The 14184-nt window shown below is 38.7% G+C and overlaps 1 long non-coding RNA gene across 1 annotated transcript; it reads left to right on the forward strand.

The window, feature by feature from the left end:
- The first annotated feature begins 6 nt into the window (after window positions 1–6).
- LOC120325194 lies at window positions 7–8617 on the forward strand. The gene is made up of 2 exons (XR_005567074.1): window positions 7–239; window positions 6983–8617. It is a non-coding gene; the product is annotated as an uncharacterized LOC120325194 (long non-coding RNA).
- The last annotated feature ends 5567 nt before the right edge of the window (window positions 8618–14184 follow it).

Genomic DNA, 14184 nt, shown 5'->3' on the forward strand with positions numbered 1-14184 from the left:
CCGCAGCGCCGCCTGGCGGGCCGGAGCCGCCCGCGCGCCTCCTCACGGCCGCCGTATCGAACACAAACAAATAAACAAACAGCAAAACACGGAAAAAGGGGGAAAAAAAGTGGTTTCTCCACGCGAGCCTAACTCCAGGAGCTGGAGCTTAGCGGAGGTGGCCACGGGAGCAGACATACGGTGTTGTCAGCAGCGCCGGCCTGAGAGCGGCCTGTCCGGCGGGGCGGGGAGTGCTTAAGGTGGGCCTGAGATGTGAGCCGGGCTTTCAGCGTGTTTGTGGAAATGCGAGCTGCCTTTGGAGCCGCCGTTGCGGGAAACCGAAATGAAATTTAAAGTGCAAGTGAGTTATGAGGTCACTAGTGTCTCCATTTAGCAACACCGCTGTTACACAGCGAGGAGCAAACCAAATCTCTATATACGTGAGACCAGAGCTGCACCGAGTTAAAGGCCTTTTCGGCTGTTCCATGAAGTTGGCTTGTCTGTGGCGATGACTGAGGGCACTGCTCAGGGAGTGCTCCCGCCCCAGGGCAAGGAGAGGCAGTCTCAGCCATCAGTGCACGGCACTGTCCCCGCGGGACAGCAGTAGGAGACTGCGAGCTGCCCAACACCGGGAAAGGCGTCCATGCTGCTCAGGCTATGCCATTGTTCTTCCATATTTCTTGCGTAACCACTATTTTCACTGACACCGAGCATCACGCTGTGACTCTGCCTGCCAAAAGTCACGGGAAAATCTTGCTGGCACAGTTGGTGTCATGCTGGGTGCAGTTTAAATAGTGCGAACAAATATTTTGCAAGGTACTGGCATAGTAAGTTGTAACAGCATGTTTATGGAGGGATAAGTCCGTGGCTTCAGTTTTACTGGTCATTTTCTCTGAAATGAGAAACTAGACGCAGGATTCATTTCGCTTAGACATCTGAGGTTCGCTGTTGAGGTCTGGCCTTGGAGCCTTCATAGGCAGCAAGACACGCTCCTCAAATTGTTGTGAAGCTCTTCCTAAAACATACATCTAAACCGAGTTCGCTCATTACTCACAGGAGGGAGGTGCCTGTCTTCCTCCACAGCCAAAGAAGACAGCGAGGAAAATTGCTTAGCCATATCCTCGATTTAGACATATTTCTGTGGAATGAATAGTGTATTGGAAGGATAGGGAAAAATGTGATAGCAATTGTGGGGGCTATTTTTATGAAAATTATATAGAAACAGGCTACCATAGGGACCATCAAGAAAAAGAACTGAGAACTTAAAACTGGATTCCTCCTACCTAGCCTTGAATGTATCTGAAGTGCTTTAATTATGCGTATAGTCCGCAGGCTACGGAGATTCCCTTTCAGCTAAAGTCTGAATCTGTCTTTGGACTGGCCAAATTGGGCATTGTAGTTAAGATCCAAAAGTGAAATATAATGGTGGACCTTCGCTTCTGTGTATGACTTGAGTTCAAGCCACAGTTGCCAGATATTCATATAAATACAGAAGAGTTGTAAGCATATAGATATTTCCAGATTGCGGGCTCTGTTTTGAGTCTTCAGTAAAAGAAATTTTATAAGGACCCTTTTCTTTGGAGATGTATGTACACATGCACAACATGTGCATTAATATTTTCTATACCTAATTGCTATTGAAGTAACAATTCAGATTTATTTTTTTTCTGCAGAAATCAATTTTCGTTAGACAGCTAATAGATTAAGTTAAATCTTCTTTTAAAAAGATAGTAGCTGATTCGTTTTACTAAACATGCACAAACCTCTTGCAGTTAACTGAGCACTAATGTTATTTGCATCTGTTTTATGCAATGGGGATGATGCTGAAAAATAAAGTTGATATCATTTAATTTACTGCAGTACTCCTGAGTTCACTGATTTCAGATCCACCACAGTAACAGAAATGCTTTTGTTTCATTGTTGCAGGTATATAAAAAAGGTGTGAAGCTTTTTGTAGCTTTAATGATAGTGAAAGTTTAAATAAACCTTTTCATAATTATTATAATATGGATTTATGGCTATATTTCATTGACACAAAGCAAAGCAAATAAGCCTTTCTTATGAAGGCCATGCACAGAATTGCATCGATTCGCTCTGGGAATATTAATTACCCTGTCTTTACTGGGGACAATAAAAGCAAATGATGAGGTTATTAATCCTGTCAAAATGAATCAATGCTGTCTGCATGACATAAAGTACATTATGAAATTTTGTATTCTAATATTAATGTAATAATATAATAGTTATAGTATGTGCATTTTTTTGACCACATCAAGTATTTTTAGCAGTTCATAGAAAATTCATAGAAAGAATGAGTAAGGCAAAATAGAGAACAAAGTTCCTAAGAGGTGTGGTTTATCAGAAAACTTTTCGTTTGGCATAAAAAGTGAATTAGAGGAATTCTGATATGCATAGTATATTTTCCATTCACTCAGAAAGAGCAGTGCCACACCTTTTTAATCTGTGAATTGAATCTAGCTGATATTTAGAGGGCAGTTGGACTGTGTGCAGACTATATGTTTTTGATATAGGGAATTTATTAACATAAAGGCAGGAAATAGTGGTGTAACCACTGTTATGATGAAAAAGTAGAAATGATGCAGGTGGAAATGAGTAAATAATTGTGTAATAGGATGTCTGAAAATAGTTTGTAAACTAAATGAAATGGCGTATAAATTACATTTTTTAAATGGTTCTTTCATTCCATATTTGTCATATTATCTTCATAACTTGCTGGTCACCTTTTCCTACCAAACACATGAGTTTGTGAATTTAAAAGGTTTAGCTGTCAGGTTTTGCTCATTAATGTGCTTACTTTGATTTTAGCAATCAAAAAGGTTCCCTCACATCTCATTTGCTTTTTATTGTGCTGATATTCAAAATTTAAGTAACAATTTTGATTTGGTGATTCAGAAGGATTACTCTGATGAAGGAACAGGTGTTTAATAACCCCTTCCTTTATCAGAGAAAACTGGCAGGATAAAGCCCAAGCTTTTTTTAAATGATAACTGATTATTGGACTTACATTGGAAGGATTTTCACCCTGGCTGTGTGTGCCATGGGCAGCTTTGGCTTTTTTTTCATTTTCACTGTCCCTTTTTAATGCACAGTTATAAATAACAGAATGGTTCGCTTTTCACTGTACTCTTTTCTTTGTTCCTGTCATGTTGCATGGTGGCTGTGCTAGTGGGAGGGTGCTTAGCTCAACCTTACACAGCCTTTTCTGCATAATTGGTTCAGTTAGGAAACAGCATACTTTCAATTAGTTAGTGTGATTACCTACCTAACTGTAGATAGGAGAGATTTAGTATTCATTTGGTTCTTTCTTGGCAGTGAATATTCATATCAATAATAAAGTCTTCTCTGAGCCAAATATTTATAGACACAGGGTATGAAACAACACGTGTATATGGAAGGTCTCACAAATGAGTACTAAATGCATCAGCAGCTGCCTTGTTTGTATGCTTTATGCATCTGGTTCAGACAGGTATTCATAAAATTATATTCAGTATCAGGTTTTTTACTGTTTTAAGTAACTCTTTTCTTTTTTGTTAATACATTTTTAGTGGTAATGAATTTTTCTAAGCTTTAAAGTATTAAGTTTAGTTTATATTCTTTCTTGGCAAAGATAGCTTAAAAGACTAAATGTAGTGAAATGTTTAAATGAGCGAATCCCTGCATTGTTTTTGAACCAAATCCCCTTTAATCTTTTCTGAGGTTAAATGTAGTATACAGAATTTAAAGTGACCATTTGTTTGACCTGATCTTAGAACATAATTCAGGGGAAGAGGCATGTATTCCTGCAGGTTTCAGTCATATGACCAGTGAAAAATCAGATGTTTGTATCTGTATTTGTAGAACAAATTGAAAAGAACAAAAGCCACTGTAAATACCCATATTTTGTCATTCCACTGAATATTTTGATTAATGCTAAATAAAAGACCAATTTGTCAGTAAGAGCATAGCATGTCATGCTGAGACACTGCAAGCATTAAGTATATCTTACTCTGATATACTGAGCTGTCATGGAACAGAGCATTGAAGTAGTATATAAAATTTTTATTTGTAGTGAGCCAGAAGTCCTTGTAAAATATTGCAAACAATATAAAATATATGCTGTTGCATAAATAAACAAGCATTTATGTGATCAAATGCAACAGAGAAACTTTTAAGGTCAAAATCCAATGCCAAGCAAAGACTTCAGTAGCAATTAAGATCAGAGGAAGAAAATAAAAGCCCATAAAGATAGAAAGGAAGTACAGATTTATTTTGAATATAATTTCAAAATGCAGTATTGACAAATATGCAAATAAAAAGAACACCAGATATTTTCATCCCCAGAAAACTTCACAGTAGTATATTTTCATAGTTTGATGTGATCTTTATTAGGCCTATGTTGTAGTTGAGCTGTCATTGATCCCATCCTGAAATAGGGAACTGAGATTCTGCATGTTCTTGACAGGCACTGAAACATCAGCAGAAGTGCCAGCTCAGGGCACAGTGTAAATTCAGGTACTAAAGGTGCTGAAAGTCTATTGCCATAAAATGGAAGAGTACTTCATATAAATACAGCATTCTGTATTTCACATAGGAGGGGGAATTTTAATGGAAATGAAGGAACCAGGTTTCAAGCCTGCCTGCCTGTCTCTCTGTCACCTCTTCACCCCTGAAATTGCCCCTTTGATCCCTGTGGTTTCCATCACTTTAAAGGGGAAGAGGCTTTTGGCTGTAGTTTCTCTCCCATCCTCCTTGGGCTGCTTTCAGCCCTGAATGAGAATAGAAACTTTGGATCACTGGTTTGCCTTCTCTCACATCGCTTCACAGGTGACCACATGTTCCTTATTTCAAAATACAAATAGTAATTGGGTTGTTCTCTCATCCATCTGCAAAGCTGTTTTGGAGTCAGTCTATCTAGATTATTTCATCTGATTTACAGACTGACTTAATTTATGAGCATTAGTGTTTGTGTCGCCGTAACACTTTAGTTGAATTAGTCTACTACAGAATCAGTGTGACCTAAAAATATGTAATATTTGTGAAAAGTGTTAGTATGACGCAAGGATGCTTCAGATAAGATATTTCTGGTAAAGATGGGAGTGTTGATGCTGCAGAAAATGGTTAATGAAAGACAATGGTTATCAGAATCATGCACAATTCTAACTGTCCAAGCTTAAAAAAAAAAAAAAAAAGGAAAAAAATCCTGTAAGACCTGTAGGTACATGTTATGAGGACAAGGGAATGGAGGGTCTGTTTTACAAAAAGGATCTGTCTTTGCTTTTAAAAGTCTGAAATATGATTGAGCCTTTAATCAGGAATTAAAAATATGACATATAAAAAAAAGCTATAATTAAGTTGGAGACAAATTTGGCAAAAAAAATCCCAGACAACCAGAATGGCGAGGTTCTGTAACTACCTCGAGATGTGAATGATGAGGCAAACAACTGAACTGGTTTTCAACTGGAATTTTCTAGGGGAAATGAGACTCAGTTGTCTAAACTATCCAGGGTCAGGATCACCACAGGAGATGTGTCCTGCGTGGTAACCTGCCAAGTCGCAGTAGCCCAAATGTTTCTGCTTGTGTTCTTGCATACTATTTGCTAATCCATTTCCTGACTGCTTTTACCAAAATCTGTTTACATGTGTAAGTTAAACAACCAATTGTACACTTTGGCTTTTCTTTTGTGAACTGAACAATAAAATTATTTGAAAAAGTGAATTTTAACATCTTTCTAGAAAACTAATTAAACAGACTCAAATAAAAGTATTTTCGGAGAAAGACTTCAAAGAGTGAATTTTGTATTATTTTTTTGTTTGTTTCAACTTAGAGCAGCATCAAGCCTCTGAAATTATAGGCATCCTCAAGCAGAACAACTGTTCTATTTTAGCTCAACATATTAACATATGAAACTTGCTTTCTAGGTGTCTCTGAACAGATATTCCCAATGAAAATGGCTATATAGATAACAGAGTTCAGAAAATAGATGTTTTATGCAACCTTCATCCTATCTGACTTAAAATCTGAGTAGTTGTCTAAGTTTAAACACTGAGTTTTATAGTCAGCGAAGTGACTCAAGTGTCAGCAGAGAGTGATTCATTTTGTCTAAAACACCAGGTTTAGGATGAGATGAATTATCTTCTGAAGGTGCTCATTTGTTCTCTTCATGCATATAGGGCTTAAGGACTACTCGTTTTGAAGTAGTCAACTAACTTCCAGCTCACTGGAGTTGGTGATATTAATCTTCCCTTTTGTAATTGGAATGTGGACTTCTGCAGATGTGCTAACAGGCTCTTGAGCTTTTCATCAAACCTGCAATGACACTGAACACTCAGATTTAGCTTACAGATGGTAGATGTTTCTGCTGGTCTTTTGGTATTCCCTCCAAAGCAGTATCACAGGAAATGGTTCAAGTTTGTCCATTACTCAGCCATGAGACTCCACAATAAAACTGCTTAGAACAGCTTAAATGCATTTTGGAGAAGGAAGATATGTATTGAGTTTGATTATTCAGCACTCATGGAGACTGTCACCCCAGGTGAAATTGGGAAGTGTCTATTTAATTTGTAACCAATATCTCCCTGTGATTTTACTTGAGTTTGCTGTGAGGTCAGCATGGGCAGAAGGAGCACGTGGCGGTAATGGTGTTAATGCGCTAAGTGAGCTGTGGCCATGAGGCCCTTGTGGTCGTGTTTCATTTTACAAGAACGAACCTGCTGGCGGAAGGTCTTGCACAAGAGTGGGAGATGATTGTGCCTGGCTCCTGTTTGCTTTTTAACTGGCATTTCAGGAGTGCAGTGACTGGAGTGCTGCAAACAAGAGCCACAAACAGAGGCTTGGCAGTTAACTTCCGTGGCAATCAAGTGAGCAATAGTTGTCCCTAATGTTCAGCAAAACCTGAGCTTAGCTCCAGAATTATGAGTTTTTGCTTTCTATCTATATTTTTTAATTTGTTTTTTTATTGAAGAAATATGTTTTGAGTTCTTTATTTGCCTTTTTGTTTTAAAGCCTTTTTGGTTCACTCCTTATGTTTACTCAGAAACCATGAAATTGGAGTTATGGAGGTTGATATTATTCCAAGAATAAAAAATGAAATGCATGGAATTAAGGTCTAAGTAATATGCCAGATTTCATGGAATTCATGGTTCTGGACTGTAAAAATAAAAACAGCAGAGGAACTCCAGACTGCTTTTTAAAGACTGCTTTTTGAAGACATTTTCCACCGTCTCAGTGGCAGCTGTTGTCACAGGATTGTTAAGATTGGAAGAAACCTCTTGAGGTCATCTGGTTTGGCCATTCTTAGAATAAAAAGATTTTTTTCTTCTCTTTGGATGGAATCCCTTGTATTACAGTTTATCCTAAGAGTGGGCACCACTGAGAACAGCCTGACTCCCTTTTCTTCATTCCCTCCCTTCAGATATTTATATACACTGATTAGATCCTCCTGAAGGAGGCTGTGACCCCATGGGAAGCCCAAGGTGGAGCAGGCTCCTGTCAGGACCTGTGGACCCATGAAAAGAAGAGCCCACGCTGGAGCAGGTTTGCTGGCAGGACTTGTGACCCCTTGGAGGACCCACACCGTAGCAGTCTGTTCCTGAAGGACTGCATCCCATGGGAAGGACCCACACTAGAGCAGTTTGTGAAGAACTGTAGCCTGTGGGAAGGACTTACATTGGAGAAGTTCACAGAGTTCATGTCTCTCATGGGAGGGGCCCTACACTGGAGCAGGGGAAGAGTGTGAAGAATCCTTCCTGGAGGAGGAAGGAGCAGCGGAGACAACATGTGATGAACCGACCACAGCCCCCATTTCCCCTGCCCCTGAGCCACTGACAGGGAGGAAGTAGAGAATTTGAGACTAAAGTTAAGTTCAGAAAGAAGGGACGGGGGGGGAAAGTGTTTTAAGATTTGTTTTTATTTCTCATTATCCTACTCTGATTTGATTGGTAATAAATGAAACTAATTGCCTCAAGTCACATCTGGTTTTCCCATGATGGTAACTGCTGAGTGATCTCTCCCTGTCCTTATCTTGACCCCTGAGCCTTTTGTTATATTTTCTCTCCCCTGTCCAGCTGCATAAGGGAGTGATAGAGTGGCTCAGTGGGCACCTGGTATCCAGCCAAGGTCAACCCACCATTATGTGGAGGTAAAAATCATGTTGTGGGAGAAGTCTTAGGGAATGGAGTTTTAAAAAATGGAGAAAAAAAATGAAGTGGAGTTCACAGAATCCTAATTGTATAGTCAAAATTTGATATTTCAATTCAAGTGCCATATAATAAACTCAGATCTGTTTGCTGCAGATTTCAAATCTCAGAAATCAGCTATGACTTCTTTAAACCTTTCTTCCTCTCCTTGCAACAAATTTTATTTAATGAAATCAGGAATCTAGACTTTTTAAAGCCAGGCATTCTAGTTCCATGTAGTAAAAAACCTTATGAAATGAAGTATGAAATACCTAATGAAGGAAAATATGTGTGCCAATGAATTAAATATGCTTGTATAAAACTCTGATTATTCTGCAATGGGCTATGAGGTGTGTATGTTACATGACAAGAATGCAGCTTTCAGGTTTCTGAGGCAATAATCTTTTAAAAGATTGGAAAGCAGAATGCACAGAAATAAAAGTCACGTTTTGTAACTATTGAACTGATAGCATCATGGATGGTTTATAAATAAGTTCCATTACTTTACTCCTGGATTTTGCACAGAAGAATGGTGTAAAATAAATGCCAATGAATTAGAGTAGCTGCAGCATGACACTGATAGTACAGCTTTTCATTCCAAGACATTTCAGAAACTCACAGATCTGTTTTATAGAAAATAAATTCACAATAGTGAAGACTGATTGAAAGTAGTGGAAAATGAACACCATTTTTAAATTTATAAGTTAATTCTTAAATCAAAGGAGTTATCCACTTAAACACATTTGCTTTGCTGCTTGAAGTAGCATCTGGAAATTGGAGCCAAAGCTTGGATTCTCCCATTCTGTAATCTAAATTGCATTGTTTATTTAAATAAAATAAAAGATCCCAGAGTGAACCTATTCCCTTTCAGGATTTTTTTTGCTGTTTTAATTTTTCTTGTGTTCTCCGTAGCTAATCAGCTGCCTGAGAAGAGTAACTTCAGAGGTGACTAGTATGACCACCAAATCAAATGGACTGACATTGTATAAGAGGAATAGAAAGGGAAATCTGAGACCACATGTGTTGGGCAAAATTTTGTATTACTATGATGGAAAGATTTACAACTCCAGAAAACAGATCATTTAAAATGCAAGATCTGTAACAGAAGTTCCTTTGGATCAAAAGTCAGAATTTGTAATTTCTGAAATGGTGTATTTTGTCCATGCTTCCCAGCGGGACTGAATTGTTATGGATCATGCAGCGTACAGTTACACAAGATGTACAAGAGATGCTCTGCATGCAAGTGCTGTTTGTTCCCTGTTTGTACTGCATTGTCAGCAGTAGTAAAGCTGTGAGTGTTGAAGAGGCACAGCTGGCCTAGAGCAGAAAGTTGGTCACTCTTTTTTATATATTTCAGTTCTTGACAGAGTGCTTCTTGGGAATATTACACTTATCATCTCAGTTTCCCTTATGGCAAGCCCAGAAGGCACTAACATTGTTCTCCTGTTCGTCAGTCCTCTGCTGAATAAAGAATCAAAGCAAGCATGAATATAAGAAAAGAATAACTGTGCTAAGATATTGTAATCTTTGCAAGTAGCTGGCATGTGAGGTAAAGAACAATTAAAATGCTTTAATAGGGACATGTTAAGAAAACAGTCCTTTATGTAGCTAGTTTAAATATGAACACGTGGGCCCACATTAAGCACAGTATTACAGGTGTAGACTTACTGAGAGGCTAATGGCTTTGTAAACCCAGACTAGGATTTGCCTCTGCCTTTCTAGCCACTTAGGCAGTTAAACCCTTTCCTTGGGGGTAGGGTGGAGGAGTGTAGGTCCGTGAAATGTCCTCACTACATAAGGTATTAATTGTCTCTCTGAAGAAAGCACAGCAATGTTTTCTTTTGTATGCCTATAATCCTGCTGAGATTGCCTTCCAATACCTTGAAAAATGCTCTCTGCCTCACTCTATTAACTGAAAGTCAGATGTCTTTCAGCTTCATTGAGTCAAGGGTAAGTTGCAAAGGCTAACTGCTGAAAAAACCCAGCTGTGCATCCAGGAAACACACCACAGTGGCTATTGGTTTAGTAGATTTCAACTGAAATATGAAAAATATGATAACATCAATAGCTTTTAACCACACATGGAATTAGAGATCAAAACTGTTACCTAGAGCAGCACTAAAAAATGATGTGCTGAAATAAATATGGGTCGTCTGAGTTTCTAAAGAACTGCCACATGGAATACAGTAGTACTGGCATTGCTCGGTGGAAGCAAATGAGTTTCTGAGAACACAGTCCTGATACTCCTTTCTCTGATCCTGTGAGATGTAGGGAAATGAATATTTCCTCCAGGATGCAGTCTTAGAAATACTTTCTGTTTTCTCAAAAAAACATTGTAAAAAACCAAACCCACAAAGACCTTCCAAACCCCTCACCTAACACTTGAATGTATTCCATTTTAAAGCATTAAAACTTGTCTGTGTTGTGAAAAGACTTTACCACTGCTCATGACTGCTGACATTTAATTCTCCCAGGCAGCTACCTTCTGGATTTTACATTTTAATCCTATCACTGTCTGAATCATATCAAACTTCTCTGTTTCTTAGTTTTAACTCTGGAGAAAAGGACTGAATATGGAGCATCTATTATAAACAGTATTGCAATTTAAATTAAAAACTTAATAAATACCCTCTGAAGGAAATATTTTCAGTGATATTGTCTGGTCTAATAATTTTATATTTAACTAAATCTTGTTTTGCTTATTACCTGTGACAATTGTGCCTAATGTACCTTTAACATCATGTGTTTTGTGATCCTGAAAAATGGCACAGAGGTGGGTGCTTTTCAGAAACATACCTATATCTTTAAAATTTATTTCCTGTACAAACTGATTTTCAGGATAAATTTACCTCAGGTCATTCCAACCCATCAGCTCTTTGTCCTCTCATTCTCTCATTTGCTGATGTAATCAGAGATGTCTCTGGGATATAGTCAGCTCCTTCCTGCTACAGTTAATGTCAGTTCCTCATGTGAGTCCGCTGTGAGGCTTTGGAATTGTTACCTGTGTTTCTCACTTTCTCTTGTCCTTTCCTCAGTCGGTTTTTCATTTCTCTATCTATACTGTAAACTCCAACTTTTTTTTTTTACTAATATTTTTCTGTACTTTTAAAAGAATTAAATGTGCACTCAGTCTAGGGCTCCATCAAATAAGGATTAGCAAGAGACCAGGTGATCAGTGCAGGATAAGAATCTCCGTATTTTTGTGCTGTTCTTGTAGAAAAGGGGTTTGATCTTAGCAGTCTACTCAATGACATGGGTTGGTAATAACTATTGGAAACACTGGTGCAAAGCGGCACCTAACTCTTACGCTAAAGGATAGAAATAAAATAGTGAGGAACTGTAACTAGTGAATAGAAATATGTGAATGGAATGAATGGGCAGAATTTGTGAGATTTCCTTTTGAATTCATCTGGTCTGGAAGACTGTTTGCTTTCCCTAGCAGAAGAGAAAGTTGACCTAAATATTATGGCAGATGCAACAAAATTTCCAATCCTTGCCCCGTTTGGCAAAATTTTAAGTAGTGCATTGCCTGTGAGTCATTTCCGTACTGTTTGGCCAGTGCATTGGTGATGTGTGCAGATGGAGTTTTCCAATACAGTGCAAACTTATGCAGAATGGCTTTGTAGATTGGAATAGAATCTGAGCATGTGCATTGACTGACCATAACATTAACAGGTCAGATGTCTATATAATAGTAGACATCACAAACCACCACAATGGTAGATGAGGAGAAAAGGTAACTCTACCCAGATATGTGCATCAATCATTGTCCACTCTAACTTCTTTTTATTCAGTTTGCCTCCTCTCCATTCTTAGGTGTACCTGTTATTTAGAATGAAGAGCCATGTCCTTTAAATTTCCTTGTGGGCATTTATACACTTTGTAAGGATGCACATTATACAGCTAGCTGATCACCAAGAGACAGTGAGGAGAAGAGTGCTTCAGGTAAGTGGCATAACCAAGCAGACATATCTGTTGTGCTTCAGGGTATATATAGCCCTCAAAGTGGGATGTGACTGTCTGAAATGGGAGTGGCAATATTGTTTTTGTCAGGAATATAAGTGTGTATATATATATACATTCTTATATAGCCCACATGATTTATTACATTTAGTACTCTTAAGGAGCTATTTTTCAAGAGATTAGGAGGAATTGAGAAAGATGAAAGGAAAGCTGCTCTCTCTGACATCCCATTTTCAGCCAGTTCTGGCAAGGAAGGAAAGTATGAGGTGATTTGTTGGCAGTTTATTAACATAAAGAGCTATCTTCCCTGTCCCATTCCTTGCAATCCCTGGGAGATATCGTATGGGACTGAATGGACTTTCTGAGAACATACCTGTAAAACGTGTTAGAACCTTACTCTCTTGAGTGTCACAAATGATTATTATTAATTTCAGTAATGGTTTTTTATAACACCCCTAGAAGGAAACAGGTAGAATAAGCTGATTTATCTTGTTCTCACCTTTGTGAGAACACCTCTTACCTTTGCTCTCACTTCTCATTCAGGATTCTTATTTTCTCACAAGAGGAATTAGGGCACTTAAAATAATATTTCTAACCAAAGAACCAGCATCCTGCTCAGAATCAGTTTCATACCTATTTCCATCACTGTTTGGAGTTCCTGCTCTCTGAGGACACAAAACTACTCAAGACCAGGGCACAGATCCAAGTAAGGTCCAGCACAATTAACACTCTTTCTAGCATGATTTTGGCCCATGTCAGGTGACAGCTTTTCAGACTTCCCGGACATAGTCTGGAGAGCAGTATAGCCAGGGAGCATTTCCATTTTGAAGGAGGTAATCCTGTTTGGTGGAAAGAAAATTTAGCAGCACGGCTTCAAGTTGCACTTTGGCACGTCTCTGTGACAGTAGTCTCTGCTGCAGGCAGCAGAGGTATGAGTCCATTCATTAGAAGGGAACAGATTGCAGCCTGTGCAGTAAATAATCCCTTTAGTTTTACACAAAGGGGCCAAATCAGTCTTTAGTGCTCAGAGAATCCTCCTGTGCATGGTTCTGCAATATGACTCTTTCAGATGCAGTTTGACAAAGTAGGTGCAAGTGAGGCTTATTAACCTATTGAGCAGGAGGTACTGGGAGTTGGCTTTTTCAGCTGCCACCATCTGTGAGGATGGTGGGGCTCACTGATCAGACACTGAGCAGACACTTGTCTTCTCAAGCCTGTTCTCCACCATGTAGCATAGACACAAAACAAGGTAAGGGAGTGGTGGTTAGTTCAGTCAAGCAGTACCCCAACCAACAACATGGAAATAATTGGCTTAACCCTTCTGGATCAATGAAATATAGTAAGGATCTGTTTGCTGTCATTCACTAGCAAGCAAAAGAGTTGCAGATCAGCCTGTTACTGGGACCACAACCATCTTTAGAGCTCAGTGGAACTAGAAACCATTGATTTGACAACAGGCCAACAAAGAGAAAGGAAAGGGCAATAAGATGAACTTGAAAGAAAACAGCACTTGAGTGTGAAGAAGCAGTAACTATGCAGTGGAGGGGAGAAAGAAGTGAGAGACTTTTCTATCATACTCTTATTTCTTGCCCCAATTCCGCTTGTTAAAGTATGTATGAAAAAGTATGATCTTCTAATGGTTGTTGCTTACTCCTAATTGAAATCTATAATCCCTTTACAAATGCATCTGGACACATTTAATCAAACCATATCTTGTTGAGTAAATTGAGACTTAGATTCATAGCTCATTTCTAAACAAATTACATGCAGTGTGAGAGTCCAGGCACCGAATTAGGCATCTTGTAGCAAATACTGCCAGGTCCTTCAGGTTAGCTGAGAAACTAGGTTGCTGCTGTTTGCAATTTCTAAAGCATAGCAGGATAGCTCATTTTCCAGGCTGCCTTGGATTTCCAGTTAGGCTGCCTCATGGGGATATTTTGTCTTCTGCAATATTCTACTGATGGAGAGAGAGAAGCTTAAATATGCTTCCTTTAAGACTTTATTTGAGAACTGGCAGTCTTTTTCAACAAAATTGAAGGCAAGGCTGCTCAACTAGAATATCTTTTA

Source organism: Pipra filicauda, unplaced genomic scaffold, assembly GCF_003945595.2.
Source record: "Pipra filicauda isolate LSUMZ 115617 unplaced genomic scaffold, ASM394559v2 scaffold128_size5466820_pilon, whole genome shotgun sequence".
Lineage (NCBI taxonomy): Eukaryota > Metazoa > Chordata > Aves > Passeriformes > Pipridae > Pipra > Pipra filicauda.